The 23,597-nt window shown below is 41.3% G+C and overlaps 1 pseudogene; it reads left to right on the top strand.

Moving 5' to 3' along the window:
- Positions 1-993: 993 nt before the first annotated feature.
- On the top strand, positions 994-3,580 carry LOC111771579 (ATP-dependent DNA helicase Q1 pseudogene; annotated as a pseudogene).
- Positions 3,581-23,597: the final 20,017 nt, after the last annotated feature.

Genomic DNA, 23,597 nt, shown 5'->3' on the forward strand with positions numbered 1-23,597 from the left:
AAAACTGAAGAAATCAGTGTGAACTCGTGGTTTTCAATATAGACAGACAGACATAGAAATAAATATAGGGGCCGGCCCGGTGGCACAGTGGCTAAGTTCACATGTTCCACTTGGGTGGCCTGGGGCTCGTCGGTTCTGGTCCTGGGTGCGGACATGGCATCGCTCGACAAGCCATGCTGTGGTAGGCGTCCCACATATAAAGTAGACGAAGATGGGCATGGATGTTAGCTCAGGGCCAGTCTTCCTCAGCAAAAAGAGAAGGATTGGTGGCAGATGTTAGCTCAGGGCTAATCTTCCTCAAAAAAAAATTAATAAATAAATATAGATATCAATATTTATATGTGTACATATACATTTCATAGCTGTGTCTACTGAAAGAGCTTTGGAACAGTGACACCTAATAGCAAAGAGCACATCTAGCACCCCATCTTGGTTTCTAAATACCATTCTCTACTAAAAGGAACTAGAGCTCCTTGGAGAAATGACTTAATCTAAGGCTGGGCCAGGAAAAGCACAAGATAAATCTGGAACATCTTGTTGTGCCAGAAAGTAAAGAAGTATTCCAAGAATGAAGGGATGTATCAAAGGACAGAGAAGCCAGTTTGAAGAGGATTCTACTGGCCAAATCAGAGGCAATCTGAACATAAAAATAAATTATAGTAACAGATCATACCCCACTGAATAAAGTAGGAGGAACCACAAGTCCATACTGCTAAAAATTAATTGAGTAATAAATTGAAAGTTTGATAAAGAATGAATAGATACATACTCCAAAGCACTCCCCCACAAAATATTTATTGATTACACAGGGAAAAAGAGTAACTTTACAGTGGAGAAGCCTGGCATACACCACCTTGGTCAAGTGATCAAAGTTAATATCATCAGCAGTAGGATAAGTTGAAATTATGTACCACTTGATAGGATGCAATGAGGAGAAAACAGCATTACTACTGAAATATTCATGCCAAAAAATTCATAAACTGAATCTAATCACCGGAAAGCATTAGAAAAGCCAAAATTGAGGAACAGCCTACAATAATTTGTCTGTAATCTTTAAATGTGTCAATGTCACAGGAATCAAAGAAATGCTTCAGACTGAAGGAAACTAAAAAGACATGATGACTAAATGCAACACATGGTTCTGAATTGGATCCTTTTGCTGTTAAGGACATTATTGGGGCAATTGGTAAAACTTGAATGGGGTCTGTGGATTGGGTGATAGTAATACACTATATCAATGTTAGTTTCCTAATTTTGATGGGACATCGTGTTGGAAATTTATACTCAATGGTTTGGGAAATAAAGTTATTTGTATTGTACTTTCAACTTTTCTAGATATAAAATTTTAAAAATAAGTATGAAGGAAAACTCAACAATGCATTTGCCTTTATAAGAAAATAGCATACAGCAGAGATGAAAAAGCTCAGGGAAGCAATGTTGAAATATTAGAAAGAAATGAAATATGAGCTGGAAGACCTCAGGAACGAAAGTGTGGAATAAAACAAAACAATTAAAAAAGGAAAGCAGGTGGCAGGAAGTTTTTATTGGCTGAAAGAGAAAGAAATTTGGATCTCCAATCCAATTTTAGAATGACATCCGTTTCACCTCTAACTAAGGAATTGGATTCTGTAACCAATGAACTACATGCAGTAGACATTCAACTACAAGAACTTCTGGAAAGGTAACAAGAACTTATTCGGAATAAAAACATCCTAACAAACAGAATAAAGCGGAGTTTAGAGGATTCTGATCCTGAGGAAAGCAACAAATGCGATTCTTCACCTGCTGCTTGGATTAAAGAAGATTTTGCATGGCCTGGTAAAGTTAAAGATGTTCTGCAAAGTATCTTTAAACTGCAGATGTTCAGACAACTTCAGCTTGAAATTGTATTAATGTAACAGTGTCTGGAAAGGAGGTATTTCTTGTTATGCCTACAGCAGGTGGAAAGCGCTTATGCTCCCAGTTACCAGCTTTATGCTCAGATGGTTTTACCCTCGTGATTTGCCCACTGATCTCTCTTATGGAAGACCAATTAATGGTTTTAGAAGAGTTAGGAATTCCAGCTACCATGTTAAATGCTTCTAGTTCTAAGGAACATGTGAAATGAGTTCATGCTGAAATGGTAAATAAAAATTCCAAACTAAAGGTGATTTATGTAACTGCAGAGAAAATTTAAAAACTCAAAATGTTTATGTCAAGACTAAGAGAAAGCCTATGAAGCAGAGAGATTTACCCAAATTGCTACGGATGAAGTTCACTGCTGTAGTCACTGGGGACGTGATTTCAGACCCGATCATAAGGCGCTCGGTATCTTAAAGCAGCAGTTCCCTAACACATCACTAATTGGGCTGACTGCAACTGCCATAAACCATGTTTTGAAGGACACTCAGAAAATACTATGTGTTGAAAAGTGTCTTACAGCTTCTTTTAATTGGCCAAAGCTTTATTACGAGGTTCAGCAGAAGCCTTCAAACACTGAAGATTTTATTGAGGATGTTGCAAAGCTCATTCACGGGAGATACAAAGGGCAAACAGGTGCACACCATGCCACCATGGAACCAGAAGATAAGACCAAGGTTCATAGAAGATGGTCAGCCAATAAAATTCAGGTAGTAGTGGCAAGAGTTGCATGGGAATTGATAAGCCAGATGTGAGGTTTGTTCTTCATCATTCAATGAGTAAATCTATGGAAAATTATTACTGAGAGAGTGGACGTGCAGGTCGAGCTGACATGACAGCAGACTGTATTTTGTATTATGGCTTTGGAGATATATTCAGACTAAGTTCAATGGTGGTGATGGAAAATGTGGGACAACATAAGCTTTATGAGATGGTGTCATACTGTCAAAACATAAGTAAATGTTGCTGTGTATTGATAGCTCAACGTTTTGTTGAGGAATGAAACTCAGAAGCATGTAACAAAATGTGTGATAACTGCTGTAAAAAAATTTCATTTGAAAGAAAGGATATAACAGAGTGCTGCAGAAATCTAATCATGATTCTGAAGGAGGCAGACAAACTTAATGAAAAGGTCACTCAACTGAAACTGGTTGATTCTTGGATGGGAAAGGGGACAGCAAAATTCAGAGCAGCAGGTGTTGACCCTCCCACACTTCCTCATAAAGACCTGCAGAAAATGATTGTGAACTTTCTTCTATGGCAGTATCTTAAAGAAGACTACAGTTTTACAGCTTTCACTACCATTGCACATTTGAAAATAGGACCTAATGCTGATCTTCTGAACAATGAGGCACATATTATTAGCATGCAAGTAAAGAAGCCCACACAGAACTGTTTCAGGACTGAAACACCTCAAATTTGTCATTCTGAAGGAGCTGATAAAAAGCGGGAAGAAAAAGAATTCAGATAACCTCCAGAAGAAGTCTGCAAACATGCTTCAGCAATCTGAGTCTAAGAAAACAGGCGCTAAGACAAGAAAAATTGGCAATGCATGGGTGTTTCTCTTTTTTTTTCCTGTTTTTTCTCCCCAAATCCCGTGGAGCGCACAAACTTAACCACTTGGCCACAGGGCTCGCCCCTACATGGGTGTTTCTAAATTTCCCAACAGAACAGTTTATGCATGTATATACCATTATTTTGGTAGTTAATCAAAAGTTTAATTTTTAAGATAATTTCATTAATATTTTATACCGATGGAACTTATCTCCAAAGTACTTTTTTAATGTAAAATCCTTAAAAGAATAAATTCACATAATTATCTTAAGCTCTTTATGCCTTGTTATACCTAGCTGTGTTTTTTTCTTTTCACATAATTGTCTCTTGTTAGCAGTGTTATTATACTGAAAAACTTACATAGGCTCGTCACCGAAAATGAGTGATTTCAGGTTGTAATAACAGCTGTAGAATTCAAACCAAAAAAGAATAAGGTATCAATACAAATAATATTAGCACATAAGATATTGCTGCATCTCTAAGTAAAATAAAATTATAAGCTTCTTGATAATTCACGGAGAATGGCTGTGGTCTACTAACCAAGACCAAGTTGTTGGTCAAGTAGACAACAACCTAGCTGAATCTGCTCCAAAGCTAAATCGCAAATAAACATACCTACTTTTAAAACATAGAAATAAATAACTTGAGAATTCTTACATAATTGGTCAATTTTGTTAGAAAAAAATCTGTAAATAAGTTATTTGAATTGATTTTATCTTGAGAATTCTTTTATTTTTTAATATTTTTCCACTGAAATCATTATTACTTCTGTATTTTTTAACTTCCATGTGGTCATTAAATCAGTGCAATCATTTTTTTTAAAAAAAGGAAAGCAAAATTGAAAGTATCGCAAAGGAGTAAAGGCACTGCCAAAAATACAGTGAAGGACATAGAGGACAGAATTGAGAAAAGTGAACAAAATGAAATGGAAAAGAACAGCAAGTTTAGAAGGAGTAGAGAGAAAATGATAAATATGGAAGATAGGCAAAAGAGCTCCAATAGGTGCATAATGGATTCCTGATGAAAAAGCTCAAAATAATAGAATAGAAAAAAATTTCAATATACAATTCAAGAAAATTTTCCAAAAATGAAAGAATATTTGAGGGGCTGGCCCCCTGGCCAAGTGGTTAAGTTCACACGCCCCATTTCAGTGGCCCAGGGTTTTGCCAGTTCAGATCCTGGGCATGGACATGGCACCACCCGTCATGTCATGTTGAGGCGGTATCCCATATAGCACAACCAGAGGCACTCACAACTAGAACATACAACTGTGTACTGGGGGGCTTTGGGGAGAAGAAGAAGACTAAGAAGAAGAAGAAAAAGAAAAAGATTGGCAACAGATGTTAGCGCAGGTGCCAATCTTTAAAAAGAAAAAAAGAATATTTGAAACTACAAATCGAAAGATCACACCATGCCCAAGGAAAAGTTAATACAGAAAGGTCAACACTGAGAAACCGTTACTTGATTTCAACAGTAAATAAAGAATCATTTGGGGAGCTAGCCAAATAATCAAGTCACTTACAAGGCGGGTAAAATTCAGGCTTAGCTTAGACTTCTCTATAGCAACAGTCATTGGTCTAGGAAGTCCTCAAGGAAAGTAAGTGTCACATAGATTTTATACCCAGCCAAACTGCAGTTTGTATACAAAGGCACAGTGGGACATTTTTGAACATGTAAGAGCTCAAGAAACATTGTTTCCATGAGCCTTCCTTGAAATAACGGCTAGAAGTTGAGCTTAAGCCAACCAAGTGACGATGAGAAAACTATGGCTATAGAGGGCAGGAGACAGAGAAGAAATGAAAATATACTAATTTCATTGTTTGCTCATATTAGGGGACTGACAAAATAATGCCTAAGAAATGGAGATTGGGTGTATAAGTTATAAAGACACCCACTATAACAAAAATATAAGCCTTCCGAGTTTTCAGAAAAAAATAAAAACAAATACATACCACATTTTCAAAGAGCTTTCAAAGAATCTATAAAGAAATAGAAGGCATCATCTAAAATAATATGTGAGAACCAAGACCAAATATATGTCAATTTGATAAATATAAATGGGCCAAACTAATTTATTAAAATGAAAGAAATTGAGATTGAATCATAAAGCAAAATCCAACTTTGTGCTGTATACAAGTGACCCAAAACAAAATAATTCAGAAATCTTTGCATTTGCAAACAAGAAAAAAAGCAGGAGTTGTAATTTTAATATCAGGTAAGGTTAACACCGGGACAAACAAGAGTTAAAGTTGACAGAGAGTAGATCAGAATGCAGTAAGATAAAGAATGCAATTCACAATGAATTTACTAAGTTACAAATATCTGTGTACAAACGGCATAGCATCAACATGAATATTAATTAAAACATAAAACCACAGGATATACAAAGAAAAATAGAAATACAGTAGTGGGAACCTCCAAGATATAGAAGACCTAAATTGCATAATTAATAACATAGATAAAATTTGACATTCTAAAAAAAGAATACACTTTATTTTAAGTATCCATGGATAATTCACAAAAACTGACCATATATCAAGCCAGAAAGAAAATCTCTGTAAAATACAAATGGTACAAATAGTACAGATAACATCTTCTAAACACAAGGCAATAAAAAAAAGAAGGAACCCTTTTGGGGGGGGGAGGGGAGGATTAGCCCTTAGCTAACTACTTCCAATCCTCCTCTTTTTTCTAAGAAAGACTAGCCCTGAGCTAACATCCGTGCCCATCTTCCCCTACTTTATATGTGGGACGCCTACCACAGCATGGCTTTTGCCAAGCGGTGCCATGTCCACACCCGGATCGGAACCTGCGAACCCCAGGCCACAGAAGTGAAACGTGCGAATTTAACCACTGCGCCACCAGCTGGTCTCAGAAAGAATCCTTTTTAACTTGTTTAATGAGGCCAGCATAACCTTGATACTCAAACCAGACAAGGACATTACAAGAAAGGAAAATTACAGGTCAATCTCTCTCATCAATATAGATGCAAAAATCCTAAACAAAATATTAGCAAATCTAATCGCAGCAATACATTAAAAGCATGTGCAGTTTTTAAAAGCTCAACAACATGATTTGATATGCAGTCAGGTTTGCATCACTATTGTACCTTGTTTAAGACGTCATCACCAGGGAACACAACAGTAAATTCCCAATTGAAATGTCGATTTGGAAGCTTGACTTTTCATAGTTACTTCAGTATTATTTATGAAGAGGCTAAATTTTGAAATCAGACTGATCTGGGATGGAATCGCAATTCTATAATTTACCAGCTACGTGATTTTGGACAAGTTAGGACAAGCGTTAGTGTCAATTTTTTCAGCTTTAAAATGAGAATAACACTAGCTACTCCATAATGCTCATTTGTGGAATTGATGAGACAGTGTTTATACAGGCAATATGTTGGCTGACACTCCAAAGTATCTCCAAACTTAGAATAAAATCAATAAGACCCAAATAAAAGGGATAAAATCAGACACCAATAGAAATGATCAGCCAAAGGGATGATTTGTGAATGTGTAATAGTCAAGTTTTAGGAACACCGAGATCAAATTAAGGTAGCATGGGTACATTGTCGTCTCAGGAAAATATGGACTCGTCTGAATTGGATTAGGTTAAGTTTAAACCTAATCAATCGCATAATAATGTGGGAAGAAAAAAATTGCAAGCAGAAGGGGTACTTTGTCACCAAAAACATCCTTGACAATAGTTCTCTGACCTAAGGACATGAGGAACCAGTCCCCACGTTGGGGACATCCCATTAGCAGATGTGGAGGCATCAGGCCACCCAAGCAGGTGGCATCAACCATTGGAACCATACAGCACACCCCCTCCTCCACTCCCTGGTTTCATGCTCACTGGACAAACTTCTAGTGACATTTTGACTTCCACACAGATTTGCTCAGAGGAAGGGGAGGCACTGATGAACCAACAGCACATCCATTCAATCCCCTTAGAGCTGTATGGGTGGAAATCTAAAAGCCCAAGGCCCAGGACCTTGGCCACTTCACTTCCCCTAGTACCTTGGAGATGCTAGTGAGGATACTTGGTTACTTATTATTGCAGTTTCCAGCATTTTTTTTTTTTTTTTGAGGAAGATTAGCCCTGAGCTAACTACTGCCAATCCTCCTCTTTTTGCTGAGGAAGCATGGCCCTGAGCTAACATCCATGCCCATCTTCCTCTACTTTATACGTGGGACGCCTACCACAGCATGGCATGCCAAGCGGTGCCATGTCCGCACCCAGGATCCAGGCTGGCGAACCCCGGGCCGCTGAGAAGCAGAATGTGCACACTTAACCACTTCGCCACTGGGCCAGCCCCACGTAGTTTCCATTTTTTCCTCACACCCCAATCTAGTCAGGTTATGCAGCAATGAGGAGTGAAAAGCAGGCTTTGGTGACTCAGGTTTCTGGGGTGGCTGCTACATGATTCATCAAAGACAAGGCTGCAATGATGATTTCTCAGACTTACCAAATACTAGCACTCACCCTTTCAGAAGAAAGACAAGTCCCCTAGGAGATGGTTTAATTTTTATATGGCTACTTCTGGTTCTGTCTCTTACATTTTAGAGAAAATCTTATATTAATCAAACTCCTTCTCTTTTCCTAGTTCTAAACCTCTCTTTTCTTCTCTTTCATCATGTTTAATTGTCTCCTAGGAATGTAGTTCCAGTGTCACGTACTCCCATCATCTTTCTTTTCCTTTACACTGTGCTTGCCCCCACCATCATCCAGAATGCTTACCACTTTGACCTTGTGGATACCTCTTTCTTCATATTTTTTTTCCCAGTTTGACTTTCTCCTGTTGAATGGTGTCCATCTCGTACCCATTCCCATGATATGCTGAGTTTAACCACAGTCCCATCATGCCAGAAAGACTAGAACATGCTGCATTCACAAAACACTATTTATTCTTCATGGGACGAAATGAGAAGATGTTTTCCTAAAGAGCAGTTGTTCTAATGTCTGCGTGTCCCGGACCAATAGACTGGCCAACCTTTAGAAGGTGAGACTAAACTTCTCTCTTTCAACTCACCCCTCTCACTACATCAGCCTCTAAGGGTTGACAAAATAAGGATGTGGATTTTGTGTTGTTTGATCAATATTGTTTGCACTTGATTATCTTTATGGTCTCCAGTTTTGACAGTTAAATCAACAGCATTGATTCATTTTCAGTATATGCAGAGAACCAAAACACAACGGAAAGTGTGTAACAGATCCCATGTCCTTAAAGAGATGACAGTCTCTGGGGAAGAATCTCCCCTCCCCAAGAAAACATGGATCAGTTCAAATGACTCAAACAGAAAAGTGAGATGGAGCTTCACCATTACGGGAAGGGGAGTATTAAATGTGCTTCCCCAAAGCCAGCCTGTGATAGAGGTTAAGAGCACAGGCTCTGGAGTCAGTCTCTTGAGTTAGAATTCCACTTACCAACTGATTTTAGGAAATTACTTAAGTTCTCAAACCTCTTCTCTGTAAGATAGGAATAAATATAGTCTCTACCTCATAAGGTTGTAATGAGGATTAAATGAGATAATACATATGAAGTGCTTAGCACAGCAATAATAACAGGTAATATTTCTCAAGCATCGCTTTATGCTAACATAGCAGGCTGAGTAATGGCCCCTAGATATCCAGGTGCTAATCCCTGGAAACTATGAATGTTACCTTACCTGGCAAAAGGGACTTTGCAGGTGTAATTAAGGATCTTGAGGTGATAAAATTATCCTGGATTAATTTGGTGGATCCTAAATGTAATCACAAATGTCCTGATGAGAGGGAGGCAGAAGGAGATTTTACTACAGAAGAAGGCAATGTGACAACCGAAGCAAGATGTTACTGTCTTTCAAGATGGAAGAAAGCAGGGCTGGCCCATTGGCGCAGCGGTTCAGTTCGTGCACTGCACTTCAGCAGCCCTGGGTTCGCTGGCCAGGACCTACGCACCACTTATCAAGCCATGCTGTGGTAGGCGTCCCACATATAAAGTGGAGGAAAATGGACACAAATGTTAGCTCAGGGCCAATCTTCTTCAAGCAAAAAGAGGAGGACTGTCAGCGGATGTTAGCTCAGGGCTAATCTACCTTAAAAAAAAGAAGAAGAAGAAGAAGATGGAGGAAAGCACCACCAAGGAATGCAAATCTAGATGCTGAAAAGACAAGGAAACAGATTCTTCTCTAGAGCCTCAGGAGGGAGTGTGGCCTTGCAGACGCCTCAACTTTGACCCACTGAAATGGATTTTGAACTTCTGACCTCCACAATATATGTGTTATTGTTATTGTTTCCAGCTGGATTGAGATATAATTGACATATAACATTGCGTTAGTTTAAGGTATACAATGTGATGGTTTGACACGTATATACCGCAAGGGTTTACCACAATAAGATTACTTAACACATCCTTCAGCTCACATAATTACCATTTTATTGTTGTTGTTATGAGGAGAACATTAAAGCTCTGCTCTCACAGCAGCTTTCAAGTATACATAGAGTATTGTTAATTATAGTCACCATGCTGTACATTAGATCCCTGGAAACTATTCATTTTCTAATGGAAAGTTTGTACCCTTTGACTACTGTCTCGCCATTTCTCTGAACCCCACAGCACCTGGCAACCACCATTCTACTCTCTGTTTCTGTGAGTTTGATGTTTTTAGATTCCACATGTAAGTGAGGTCATATCATATTTGTCTTTCTCTGCCTGACTTATTTTACTTAACATAATGCCCTCAAGGTCCAGTCCATCTAGGTTGTGGCAAATAGCAAGATTTTCTTCTTTCTCATGGTTGAATAACATACATTTCTCCTATACCCAATTTGTTGAGCATTTTTATCATGAAAGGATGTTGAACTTTGTTAAATGCTTTTCCTGCATCTATTGAGATGATCATAAGATTATTGTCTTTCATTCTATTAATATGGTGTATTGCATTTATTGATTTACGTATGTTGAACCATCCTTTCATCCAGGGATAAAGCCCAGTTGATCATGGAGTATGATCCTTGTAAGGTGCTGTTGAATTCAGTGTGCTAGCATTTTGTTGAGAATTTTTGCATCTATATTCATCAAGAATATTGGCCTGTAGTTTTCATTTCTTGTATTGTCCTTATCTAGCTTTGGTATCAGGGTAATGCAGGCCTCATAAAATGAGTTTGGGAGTGTTCCTTCTTTTTCAAATTTTTTGAAAAGTTTGACAAGAATTGGCATTAATTCTTCATTAAATGTGTGGTAGCGGGGCTGGCCCAGTAGCACAGCAATTAAGTTCATGCACTGTGCTTTGGTGGCCAGTGGTTCGCCAGTTCAGATCCCAGGCGTGGACCTAGGCACTGCTGCTCAAACCATGCTGTGGCAGGCATCCCACATATAAAGTAGAGGAAGATGGGAACAGATGTTATCTCAGGGCCAGTCTTTCTCAGCAAAAAGAGGAGGATTGGCAGTGGATGCTAGCTCAGAGCTAATCTTCCTCAAAATAAAATATTTTTTTTAAAAATGTTTGGTAGAATTCACCAGTAAATCCATCTGGTCCTGGGCTTTGCTTTGTTGGGAGGTTTTCGATTACTGATTCAATCTCCTTACTTGTTATTAGTCTGTTCAGATTTTCTGTTTCTTCATGGTTCAGTCTTGATAGATTGTATGTTTCTATGAATTTATCCATTTCTTCTAGGTTGTCCAATTTGTTGGTGTAATTGTTCATAGAAGTTTCTTATGATCCTTTGTCTTTCTGTGATATCACTTTAACATCTCCTTTCTCACTTATATTTTATTTATTTGAGTCTTCTCTCTTTTTTTCTTGGTAAATCTAGCTAAAGGTTTATCAATTTTGTTTATCTTTTCAAAAAGCCAACTCACTTTTGTTTATCTTTTCTATTGTTTTTCTAGTCTGATTTATTTATTTCTGTTCTGATCTTTGTTGTCTCTTTCCTTCGCTAACTTTGGGCTTAGTTTGTTCTTCTTCAGTTCCCTGAGGTGTAAAGTTAGTTTGTTTATTTGAGACCTTTCTTTTCCTTAATGTAGGCATTTAGGCTGTGAACTTCTCTCTTAGCACTGCTTTTGTTGCATGTCGTAAGTTTTGGAATATTGTGTTTCCATTTTCATTTGTTTCAATATGTATTTTGATTTCACTTTTGATTTCATCTTTGATTGGTTGGTTGTTCAGGAGCGTGTTGTTTAATTTCCATATTATTTGTGAATTTTCCAGTTTTCCTCCTGTTATTGATTTCTAGTTTCGTACCATTGTGGTTGGGAAAGATACTTGGTACAGTTTCAATCTCTTTTAACTTGCTGAGACTTATTTTGTGACCTATCATATTATCTATCCTGAAGCATGTTCTGTGTGTGCTTGAGATTAATGTGTGTTCTGCTGCTGTGAGATGGATTAGTCTGTTTATGTCTGTTAGGTCCACTTGGTCTAAAGCATAGCCAAGTCCAATAATTTCCTTATTGATTTTCTGTCTCGATCTATCCACTATTGAAAGTGTGGTATTGAAGTCCCCTAATATTATTGTACTGTCTATTACTCCATTCAGATGTGATAGTATTTGCTTAATATATTTGGGTGATCCATTGTTGGGTGCATATATGTTTACAATTGTTATATCCCCTTGATGAATTGACCCCTTTATCATTACATAATGACCTTCTTTGTCTCTTGTTACAGTTTTTGACTTAAAGTCTATTGTGTCTGATATAAGTATAGCTATCCCTGTTCTCTTTTCATTTTCACTTGCATAGAATATATTTTCCCATCCCTTCACTTTGAGCCTGCGTGTCCCTTGAAGCTGAAGTGAGTCTCTTGTAGGCAGCAGTATTTTTATCCATTCAGCCACTCTATGCCTTGTTTGGAGCATCTAATCCATTTACATTTAAAGTAATTATTGATAGATAAGGACTTACTATTGCCATCTTGTTCATTGCTGTCTGGCTGTTTTCTAGTTTCTTTATTCCTTTTTTCCTTTCTTGCTATCCTCCTTTGTGAATTGATGATTTTCAATAATGGTATACTTTGATTTCCTTCTCTCTATCTGTGTGTACCCACTATAGGTTTTCATTTTGTGGTTACCCTGAGGCTTGCTTGAAACATCTTGTAGATATTATAGTCTATTTTAAGCTGATAACTCAACTTCGATTGCATACAACAACTCTACCCCTTTTTTCCCCTCACACACATTTTATTTTTTTGATGTTACACTTTACATCTTCTTATACTGTGTGTCCATTAACAAATTATTGTAGTTATAGCTATTTTTGTTTGTTTGTTTTGAGGAAGATTAGCCCTGAGCTAACATCTGCTGCCAATCCTCCTCCTCTTCTTCTTCTTCTTCTTCTTCTTCTTTTTTTTGCTGAGGAAGACTGGCCCTGAGCTAACATCCATGCCTGTCTTCCTCTACTTTATATGTGGGACTCCTGCCACAGCATGGCTTGCCAAGTGGTGCCACATCCACACCCGGAATCCAAACCGGCGAACCCTGGGCCGCCAAAGTGGAGTGTGTGAACTTAACTGCTGTGCCACGAGGCCAGTGTTATAGCTATTTTTAATACTTTTCCCTTTCAACCTTTATATTAGAGTTAAGTGGTTAATGATGCTTGGCGAGCTGAGGAGTCAAAAGAAAGATTTCTTGGACTCTCAAGTTCTGGTAGTAGTGCTCTTTTATTCAGAGAATAGCATGGAGTAGCATGGGGACAGGACCCACGGGCAGTGAAGAGCTGCAAACATGGGTTAAGCTTAGGGCTAAATCTAAGGCATAGGTATGTGAGTTATCTCTTTATAACACAAAAGAAAGATTATGTAAAAAAGTCATAAAATGGTATCAGTGTAGGTGGAGTCTGATTATTGGGTGGTCCTATAACTGTAGATAAGAATCACATGTGGGGTCGCCTGTGGTGCAGCGATTAAGTGCGCACGTTCTGCTTCCGCGGCCTGGGGTCCGCCGGTTCGGATCCGAGGTGCAGAGATGGCACCGCTTGGCAAGCCATGCTGTGGTAAGCATCCCACGTATAAAGTAGCGGAAGATGGGCACAGATGTTAGCTCAGGGCCAGTCTTCCTCAGCAAAAAGAGGATTGGCGGCCGCTAGCTCAGAGCTAATCTTCCTAAAAAAAAAAAAAAAAGAATCAGATCAGATCAGGTCAAGATGTCCTATGCTTGCCGAGGGTGATATAGATCGGTATGTAGGGCAGGTCACCTTGGGCTTCTCTCCCTGAGACAGCCTTGATCCTCATCAGTTAACCACCACCATTATGGAATTAGAGTATTCTGAATCTGACTACAAACTTGCCTTTAGTAGTAGTATGTTGTTTATTTTCATGTTACTAGTTGGCGTCCTTTTGTTTCAGCTTGAGGAACTCCTTTCAGCATTTTTTTGTATGGCAAGTCTAGTGGTGAGAACACCCTTTGGTTGCACCAAGTCTGGGGGTCGTGGTGACTGGTGAGCTCAGGCCGTTGAGATCCACATCATCAACAACTGAAATGCCCCTGGCAAGTGCTGAGGGGGAGTCTACAAAGGCTACAAGGGCTATTGGGATCCTCAACAGTGCCTCCAGGTCCAGCAGCTAGGGACCAAGACATACAGCAGTGGTAGCTAGAGATGGTGGTGTGCACACATTCAGCTGCAGGGGACTGTGTGGTGGCAGGGGCTGGTTGCAAACACACATGTAGTGGTGAGGACCAGAGCAGGCAGCAAGGGCTCGGGCCAACTGCATACACATTCACAGCAGAGGGGTCCCTGGCTGTTGGTGTGCACTACCATGGCTGCGGGGTCTCACCATGGACACATGGCAGTGGAGGCCGTTGACTGGGGTTGGGCCAGGGGCATGTGGGTGCACAGCTGGAGGGGCTAGCTGCAGGTAAGCATAGTGGTGCAGGCCAGTGACGGGGACTGATCTGGGCCCACAAGCAGCTGCAGGGTCCCAGACTGTGCGTGTGCTCTCTCCTGGCTGTAGTCTCCCCACGTACATGCGAACAGTGGTGGAGTCTGGTGATGGGCATCAGGACAATGGCATGCAAATGCCCAGGTAGGGGGCTAGCCCCAAGCTCATGCATAGTGGTTGGGGTCAGCCACAGGGATCTAGGCTGGCATCTTGCACTCATGCAGCTGCAGAGGCCTGGGCTGGATGCTTGGTGCACTTCCCGGGCTCCAGCAGGGCAAGGGGAGGGACTCAGCCAGCTTATGTCAGCAAATGCAATTACCTATGTGAAAGCCAGTGAAATCTGCAGGGGGTCCACAGCAGCTATGCTGGCTGTTGGTGTCTTTAGTAGTGAAACCTGCTGGGGTCGTCTGCAGATCAGTTCTCTGGGAATTGTGGTTGCTGCCACTGCATGGCTACTACTGGTAGCCCCTACTTTTCTTCCTTGTTCCTAGCCATATCTCTCCATCTCAGTTTTGCCAGTCTCTGGGTGGAGTGAAACTGAAGCAGGTCCTTCATGTGGTGCCCCAAAAGGGTGAGGAAGCTGGTTGCTCACCCCACTCTTCCTTTCCTGGTAAGGGGAACTCCTTCTCGCTGGGAAGTTCCTGCTTGGTGCTGAGCAATGCTGGCTTTGGGGATGGGCTGATGCAGACAAAAGGAAGCTGTCTTCCTTTCCTTTTTGTGCAATTATTCTCAAGTTTTTTGTTCAACTGTGTTGCTTGACAAGAAATTTTCACATATTGAGGTATATGGGGTAACTATCAGGGTTCAAAAACTGATTTGACTTGAACTAAAGAAGCCCAGCTTACGGCCTATCAAACATACATCATATATGTGCTTTAACCATTAAAATAAGAATGCCTACTTCCCCTCCTGCAAAGCCAGTAATGCCCCATTGGGAACGCCCTAGCAGTAACACCTGCCCAAACTGGTACTCCTAAAATAAGTTCTCCTTCCCAACATCAGGGTCCTGTTGACCTGCTAATTTGGAACTGAATGCCTCCTTGAAACTTTGATGAATGTTTATCCTGGGTGTGTTCAATGTGTATTCTTTGTTCTAAAAAGGTATAAGACAGTCCTGAAAATCATGCTTCTCTGGAACACTTTCTTCTTGTCTGGAAAAGGCCCTCTCAGGTTATAATCCTCACTGCGCCTCAAGTAAAGCTCACTCATCACTCTTATCTAGCGAATGGTCATTGGTTATTTTGCGTCAACATGCTGAAGTTTCTTAGGTGGACTCCAGAACTGTCTGGAGCTGTTTTTATTTGTGGATAACTTTCTAACTGTTGATCTTTGTCGGGGGATGGAGGCTGGGGTCTCTTACTCCACCACCATGGTGACATCACTCCCAAATGTGTGTTGTTTTAAGCTACTAGGTTTGTGGTCATTTATCACAGCAGCCGTAGTAAACTAACACAGCCAGGCATTATTCTAAAGGCTTCCCTTACATGACTTTATCCACTTCTCACCTTTTCGCATGTCCTTGTTACTGCACAAAATCAGGGTTCTCTTGCCTAATGTGCATAAAAAGCCAATAAATTACGGCATCAGCCTCTGGGAAAAGAGATCAGCTTTATTCGCAAAATTGATCTGCATGGAGTTAGGGGGCATGTGCCCTCAGGTCTGTTTCCCTGATTAAGGATTTGGGGTGAAATTTAAGAGGTTAGGGAGGACAGGCTGGCACATGGAAATGCTAGTAGACAGATTTTGATTGATGAACTTCTAAACATTTATGACAGGGTTCTAGACATTTATAATGCGATCCTAAACGTTTATGATGAGGTTCTAAACTTTTATGATAGAGTTCTAAACATTTATGGTAAGATGAAGAAGGAACTTTAACACTGATCTTCCTGAATGAGAGAGCCTCGCTTTTGATAAGGGTCCAAGTTTTTTTATTTCTTTTCTTTTCTTTTCTTTTTTTTTTTTGCTGAGGAAGATTGGCCCTGAGCTAACATTCACTGCCAATCTTCCTCGTTTTTTTTTTTGGTATGTGAGCCACCACCACAGCATGGCCACTAACAGACAAGTGGTGTAGGTCCACGCCTGGGAACTGAACGCAGGCTGCCAAAGTGGAGCATGCCAAACTGACCAGAGCTGGCCCAAGAGTTCAGCTTTTTTTTTTTTTTTTTGGTGAGGAAGATTGACCCTGAGCTAACGTGTGTGCCAAACTTCCTCTAGTTTGTATGTGGGATGTTGCAACAACATGGCTTGATGAGCAGTGTATAAGTCCATGCCCAGGATCTGGACCTGCAAACCCCAGGAAGCAGAGCATGCAAACTTAACCACTATGCCACCGGGCTGGCCCCCAAGAGTTCAACTTTTTTTTTTTAAAGATTGGCAGCTGAGCTAACATCTGTTGACAATCTTCTCTTTTTCTTCTTCTTCGTCTCCCCAAAGCCCCCCAGTACATGGCTGTATATTCTAGTTGTAGGTCCTTCTGGTTGTGCTATGTGGGATGCCACCTCAGCATGGCCTGAGGAGTGGTGCCATGTCCGCGCCCAGGATCCGAACCGGCACAACCCTTGCCCGCTGAAGCGGAGTGCGTGAAGTTAACCACTTGGCCATGGGGCCAAACCCGACTCCAGCTTTTAAGTTCCAGTCCTTTGGTTCCATGAGGAGGAGGATCTTTGGTTCTGGGGTCATTTCAGGTCAAGATTTCTCCTTCTGCACATGCTCTGGCTATGTGACTTTGCAGATTTTCTGAAAAGCAATTCTTCATCACTCTGTTGATAAGATGGAGTCAGTTGAACTGGTCCTGGAGAGCCGGTGCTTACATCCTCACTAATCGTGGAGAGATGGATTAGGAAGTAGATACTGTTAAAAAACAAAATTCAGGACAGCCTTGGTGGCCTAGAGGTTAAACTCACCGTACTCCACTTCGGCGGCCCAGGTTCAGTTCCTGGGCGTGGACCTACAGCACTCTGTTAGCTGCCATGCTGTGCTGGCAGCCCACACACTGCAAAAATAGAGGGAGATTGGCATGGATATTAGCACAAGGTTTTTCCTCAGCAAAACAAATAAAAAACCCACAAAATTCAACTAAGTAAATATAAAGATCTAATTGCCTTTATGAAACAATTCATGAATCAGACAGCATCCCATCTAGCAAATAAAAGGGAGCTCCAAGGAGCCATACAAAAATGGAAGGCTTTTATAGGCGGAAGCGAGGTGGGATGCGAAACAAAAGAAAGCATTGTTTCTGGCAAGATCACTTTCCCTTAGGAGCCAGGGATGGTAGGAGTCTTATGTGGCAAATTACCTCACTAGTGCTGATTAGGAAATTCCAGACTGATTGATTTAAAATTCCCCTCCTGGGAGAGGCTGAACCTGAAATTAGGTTAGGTATTAAGTCTTGGTTTGCTGGTGTGGGGTTTAGCACAAGGGACCCTATTTTGGGTCAGTCATCTCTTTTTTAATAATACTTGCTAATTTACCATCTTCAGTTGGCCCCACTGCATGCGCCTTGTACCCACATGTGTGGAATCTCCCTGACCCATTTTATTCTGGGACATGGAGGAATCTGAAGAACCTTAAGCCTAGAGCTTCCTCTCAAACCACTCCTACACCAATCTCATAACCCAGGGTCCAGAGTAAGATGGAAAGACGTTGCAACAGGGAAAAATAATTATATTTTCATTGACTTGTTTTGTAAATCAGGATTTTTATTTTAAGTTAGGATGACGCATCTGTATTTATCTTAAGGCAGGTCGTGGTACAAGATAGATCTGTCTTACACTTCATCCGTCAGGCTTTATTCTAAGTAATATCCCTGGTTTGAACCCTGAGGATAGTCTCTCACACACATACACACACACACACACTCACACACACACTCTCATCAAACATGGGTGAGTTCTCCCAGGAAAATCTGTCCTTTATGCAGTTGTGGGAGGAATAGAAAACAGCAGTAGTGCTGTCCTACCTCTGACGTCTCTTTACTTTGACATTTTTTTTCAAGACAATTCACTTAACATGCTTCATTGAGGCTGCAGCATGGTGATTTCTGATGGCAGATTTGGGATTGCATGCTGGCTTTGCCTTGGGTAACCTCTCTCTTCCCCAGTTTCTTCATCTGTAGAAAATAGGATGATTTCTATCATCAGGGTTGTTATAAGGATTAAAATGAGATGATGTAAGTGAAAGCGTCGTGGACACAGCAGTCATGGCGCCTGGCATGCTCACAGCCCCTGATGAGAGGGAACTTGGGCAGCCATGTTGGTTCACAGTTGATTGGACCATGTGTGAACATCTGATACCCAAAGTCAGACAGTTCCATAGGCTGACCAGATACTAATGATGCAGCTTAGTGGAGAAAAGTTCTGTCTAAAAAGTAGGGCAGCAGCAGCTTACTCTCTAGAACCTGAAATGGGAAATAAGAAGGGAATCAGGCAATTAGGGGCAGAAACTGAATCTGAAAAAACATAAAGAGGAAATGATACTGAACTTCTTAATCTCACATTTGTGCACCCAATGCACAGTAAGCCACACAGTGAGACATCAGTGCTTGGAGACGGAGAAAGGTTTATTCAAATTGGCCAAAACAAGAAGGTGGGAGCATGGGTTTTCTCAAATCCGCCTTAAAAAGAGAAGAAAGCATGGAGTTTTATAGAACTAAGGGGTGTGGCAGGATGAGTTTGGGAGAAACAAAGGGGTAATCTGTGTTTCTTTCACTCCCAGTAAGCCCCTGGGCAATCTGACTTCTGGGCATCAATGGCAGCCAGGAGCTGGTTATCTGGTGATCCTTAAAAACATTGTCTTTCTTCTGTGAAACAAGCCCATAAATCCTTGTGACCCTCGAGTTAACCTTCAGGTTAAGCAGGAAAACAGCAAAGTGACGAGATTAACTTCTTTTTATAACAAGGTCTAAAGGTAATGTTTTCCTTTTTTTTTTTCTTGAGGCAGATTAGCCCTGAGCTAACTACTGCCAACCCTCCTCTTTTTGCTGAGGAATATTGGCCCTGAGCTAACATCCACTGCCAATCTTCCTCGTTTTTTTTTTTTTTGGTATGTGAGCCACCACCACAGCATGACCACTAACAGACAAGTGGTGTAGGTCCACACCTGGGAACTGAACGCAGGCTGCCAAAGTGGAGCATGCCAAACTGACCAGAGCTGGCCCAAGAGTTCAGCTTTTTTTTTTTTGGTGAGGAAGATTGGCCCTGAGCCAACATCTGTGCCCATCTTCCTCTACTTTATATGTGGGATGCCTACCACAGCATGGTGTGCCAAAGCAGTGTCATGTTCGCACCTGGGATCCAAACCAGCTAACCCTGGGCTGCTGAGAAGTGGAACGTGCGAACTTAACCACTACGCCACCAGGCTGACCGCCCCCCTCCCCATCTCCTTTTTTAAATGGGTGTTAAAACAGTGGGGCATAAGGGAGGCAGGAGAATATCCCTGGCAAAGAGAATATCAAGAGTCATGGTAGGGGCTGGCCTGGTGTGCAGCAGTTAAGTTCCCAGGTTCTGCTTCTCGGCAGCCCGGAGTTCGCTGGTCCAGATATGGCACCGCTTGGCAAAAGCCATGCTGTGGTAGGTGTCCCATGTATAAAGTAGAGGAAGATGGGCATGGATGTTAGCTCAGGGTCAGTCTTCCTCAGCAAAAAAGAGGAGGATTGGCAGCAGCTAGCTCAGGGCTAATCCTCCTCAAGAGAAAAAAAAAGAGTCATGGCATGGAGGAGAGAGAGTATTAAGGGTATTGGTGGTTGGGCAGAATCTGAGAGCATTAGTCAGTGGGTTGTGAGAGATCAGAAGCAAAGGGTGAGGGCAGTAAGGTAGAGTAGGGTAGTTGGGGACCCAGATGCCAAGATGGGCAGCTTTACTGTATTATCAGGGGCTGGAGCTCCTCCACCAAGGCTTTGTTATTCTCACAGTCTCAGGTTTTATTTTAGTAATACATGCGATCTTTAACATCTTAAAGATCAGTCAACAATTTGATATAATAAGTGCCCCTGGGCAAACAGTATACTAACTGATTAATGATCAAAAGCCTAGCTGTTATTAGGGACCAACCTGGTGGTGCAGTGGTTAAGTTCACACATTCCGATTCAGCAGCCCAGGGTTTGCCAGTTGGGATCCCAGGTGTGGACCTATGTACTGCTTGTCAAGCCATGCTGTGGCAGGTGTCCCACATATAAAGTAGAGGAAGATGGGCAGGGATGTTAGCTCAGGGCTAGTCTTCCTCAGCAAAAAGAGGAGGATTGGTGGCAGATGTTAGCTCAGGGCTAATCTTCCTCAAAGAAGAAAAAAAAGCCCAGCTCTTATTATGGAAGACTCCACCAGATGGGCCCCTCGTATCTTTGCCATTCAGAAGCTGCTTGAAAGAAACAGAAAACAAACCAACTCACTGTCACGTTTGCCCCTATGGCCTGAGTCACAGGGAAATGCGGAAGGGAGAGAACCAGGTTTCCTATCTGTGGCTTCACTGTGCCCCAGCCCAGACCCAAGTGAGGACTGAAGTCCCTGGGAGTTTGGATCCAGGTCAGCACTGGTAAATACCACCAGGCCTGGGTCCTGGTTCAGAATCAAAGCCCGTCTGTTTCCCTCAAGTGTCTTTCAAATTTTCGAGGCCCGCTGAACCTGGGGAACGACCTGTAGAACAGTACTGTCCAACAGAAGTATAATATAAGCCCCGTCTCTAATTTTAAATTATCACATTAAAAAAGTAAAAGGAAACAGGTGAAATTAACTTTAAACATATTTTATTTAAAAAAACATATTTTATTTAAACCAATATATCCAAAATATTATGTTTAACATGTAATCAATATAAAATTACTTTTGTACTAAATCTTCATAATCCAGTGCATATTTTACACTTATGCACATCTCAACTCAGACTAGCCACATTTTAAGTGCCCAGTAGCTACATCTGGCTGATGGCTACTGTCTTAGACAGCACAGGGCTAGAGTAACTTGACTTGCCTCCTCCTTCCCATCAGGTGCAGGGATTTGAGAGGTGGACCAGGAAAGTTCAAGGGCCTTGTTGTCATGCTGATGTTGAGCTCACTGAGAAAAAGAAAGATGCTCTTCCTCTGAACCATCCTGATCTATTGCAATCTCCCTTTTCCTTCACCTCCTGAAATCAAGGACTAACGCTCTCAGAGAATTTCGTCTATATTTTATTAGAGCACCTATTTAACTTTGCCCTACAGTCAGATGTTTATGTTTCACACTCCCAAGCTAAATTACTAATGCCTTAACGGCATTTGTCTTACTCCCTGTCATCTCTCTTTGTTGTAGGTTTAGCTCTTAGTCATCAATAAATGTTTGTTGAATAAATGAATGAGACAACTCTTACAGGATTGATGAACATGTATTATGGAAGCTTTTGTTTCATCGGGCACCACCATACAACCCATTTCCTGATAAAGGGTGAAGCCAGTGAGGTCACTGTCAGTCTCAGCCTGGAAAATACTTGCCTTTATCCTCTGGGGGTCTTATACTCATGATTTCAATTCAACAAATGCCTCCTGAACAACTCCCATGTTCCAGGCACTGTGCTGGGTGCTGTGTCTGCTGCAAAGATGAGCATGAAATATCCTTGCCCTCAAGTCCCTACCTATCTAATAGGGGGCTTTTGATACGCATACACAAATAATTATAATTTTAGGTCGAGTAACCTAAGTGCTATAAGTGGAATAAAGAGTCCTGTGGAGAGGAGGGCAAGAACAGGGACTTGCAAAAGAGGCTTCATGCAGACTTGTTCTTTAGGTTGATGCTTGAAGGTAGGACAGGATTTGGATAGGTGGGAATGGAAGGAGGGAAAGAAACAGCTTTTAAAAATCTGACAAATTAGGAAGAAACACAATACAGAAGAGGTGTGGTGAAAAGACTAATTAGGACAACGAAATGAAATGGACTCCAAAGAGAAGAGCAGGGTGGAAAAAATCACAACAGGGTGTCAGAGGAACAAACCCCATTAGAGGGGTGAGGGCAAGGTGAGACCAAAGAAAGAGGCAGACCATTCCAGATTGGTAGATGGCAGGTTTAACAAGCAAAGGAACTTATATATGAGGCTTGTGTTAGGTAGCTGCAAGACAAGATCTCCACACCCACCCACGAGAATCTTAAAAGTTTATGTAGAGGCCTTAAGTGGATTCAGTCACATATACCATCCAGATGGTCTCAACAACACATTCTCTCAAGGCTGAGTCCTTGAAGACGGCTCCCACTGTGGGAACAGCAGGCAGCATGCACATTCCAAGGACAGGAATGGGGATAAGGAGGCTCTGATTGTCCAGGTCTTGCTCACAGGTCAACTAGTAATCACATCCTCTCAATGACCTCCTCCTACAATAGACATTCCTCCAGGGAAGATATAAAAAACAGCCAATAAAGCATGTGAAAAAACGTTCAACATCAGTAGTCATTAGGGAAACGCAAATCAAAACCACAATGAGATGCCTCTTCACACTCACTAGGATGGCTATATTCAAAAAGACAGATAATAACAAGTGTTGGTGAGAATGTGGAGAAATTAGAACCCTTATACATTACTGGTGGATATGTAAAAATGATGGAGCTACTTTGGAAAACAGTTTGGCTGTTCCTCAAAGTGTTAAACATAGTTACCATGTGACCCAGTAATTCCAGTCTTAGATATATACCCAGGAGAAACAAAAATATACATCCACATGAAACTTGTTCACAAAATGATCACAGCAGCATTATTCATAATAGCCAAAAAGTGGAAACAACCCAAGTGTCCATCAATTGATGAATAGACAAATAAAATGTGGTATGTCTGTACAATGGAATACTACTTGGCAATAAAAAGGAATGAAGTCAGGACTGGCCCTGTAGCATAGTGGTTAAGTTTGGCATGCTCCACTTCGGCAGCCTGGGTTTGTGGGGTTGGATCCTGGGCACAGACCTACACCATGCTGTGTCAGCCATGGTGTGGTGGTGACCCACATACAAAATAGAGGAAGATTGGCACAGACGTGAATCTTCCTTAGCAAAAAAAAAAGGGGGGGGGGCAGCCCCATGGCTAAGTGAATAAAGCTCCATATGCTTCACTTCAGCAGCCTAGGTTCATGGGTCCATATCCCAGGCATGGACCTGCCCCACTCATCAGCCATGCTGTGGAGGCATCCCACATACAAAAAATAGAGGAAGACTGGCACAGGTGTTGGCTCAGGGCTTATCTTCCTCGAGTTAAAAAAAAAAAAGAAAAGAAGATTGGCAATGGCTGTTAGCTCAGGGAAAATCTTCCTCACACATACACAAAAAAACCCCCAAG

Source organism: Equus caballus, chromosome 1, assembly GCF_041296265.1.
Source record: "Equus caballus isolate H_3958 breed thoroughbred chromosome 1, TB-T2T, whole genome shotgun sequence".
Classification (NCBI taxonomy): Eukaryota; Metazoa; Chordata; class Mammalia; order Perissodactyla; family Equidae; genus Equus; species Equus caballus.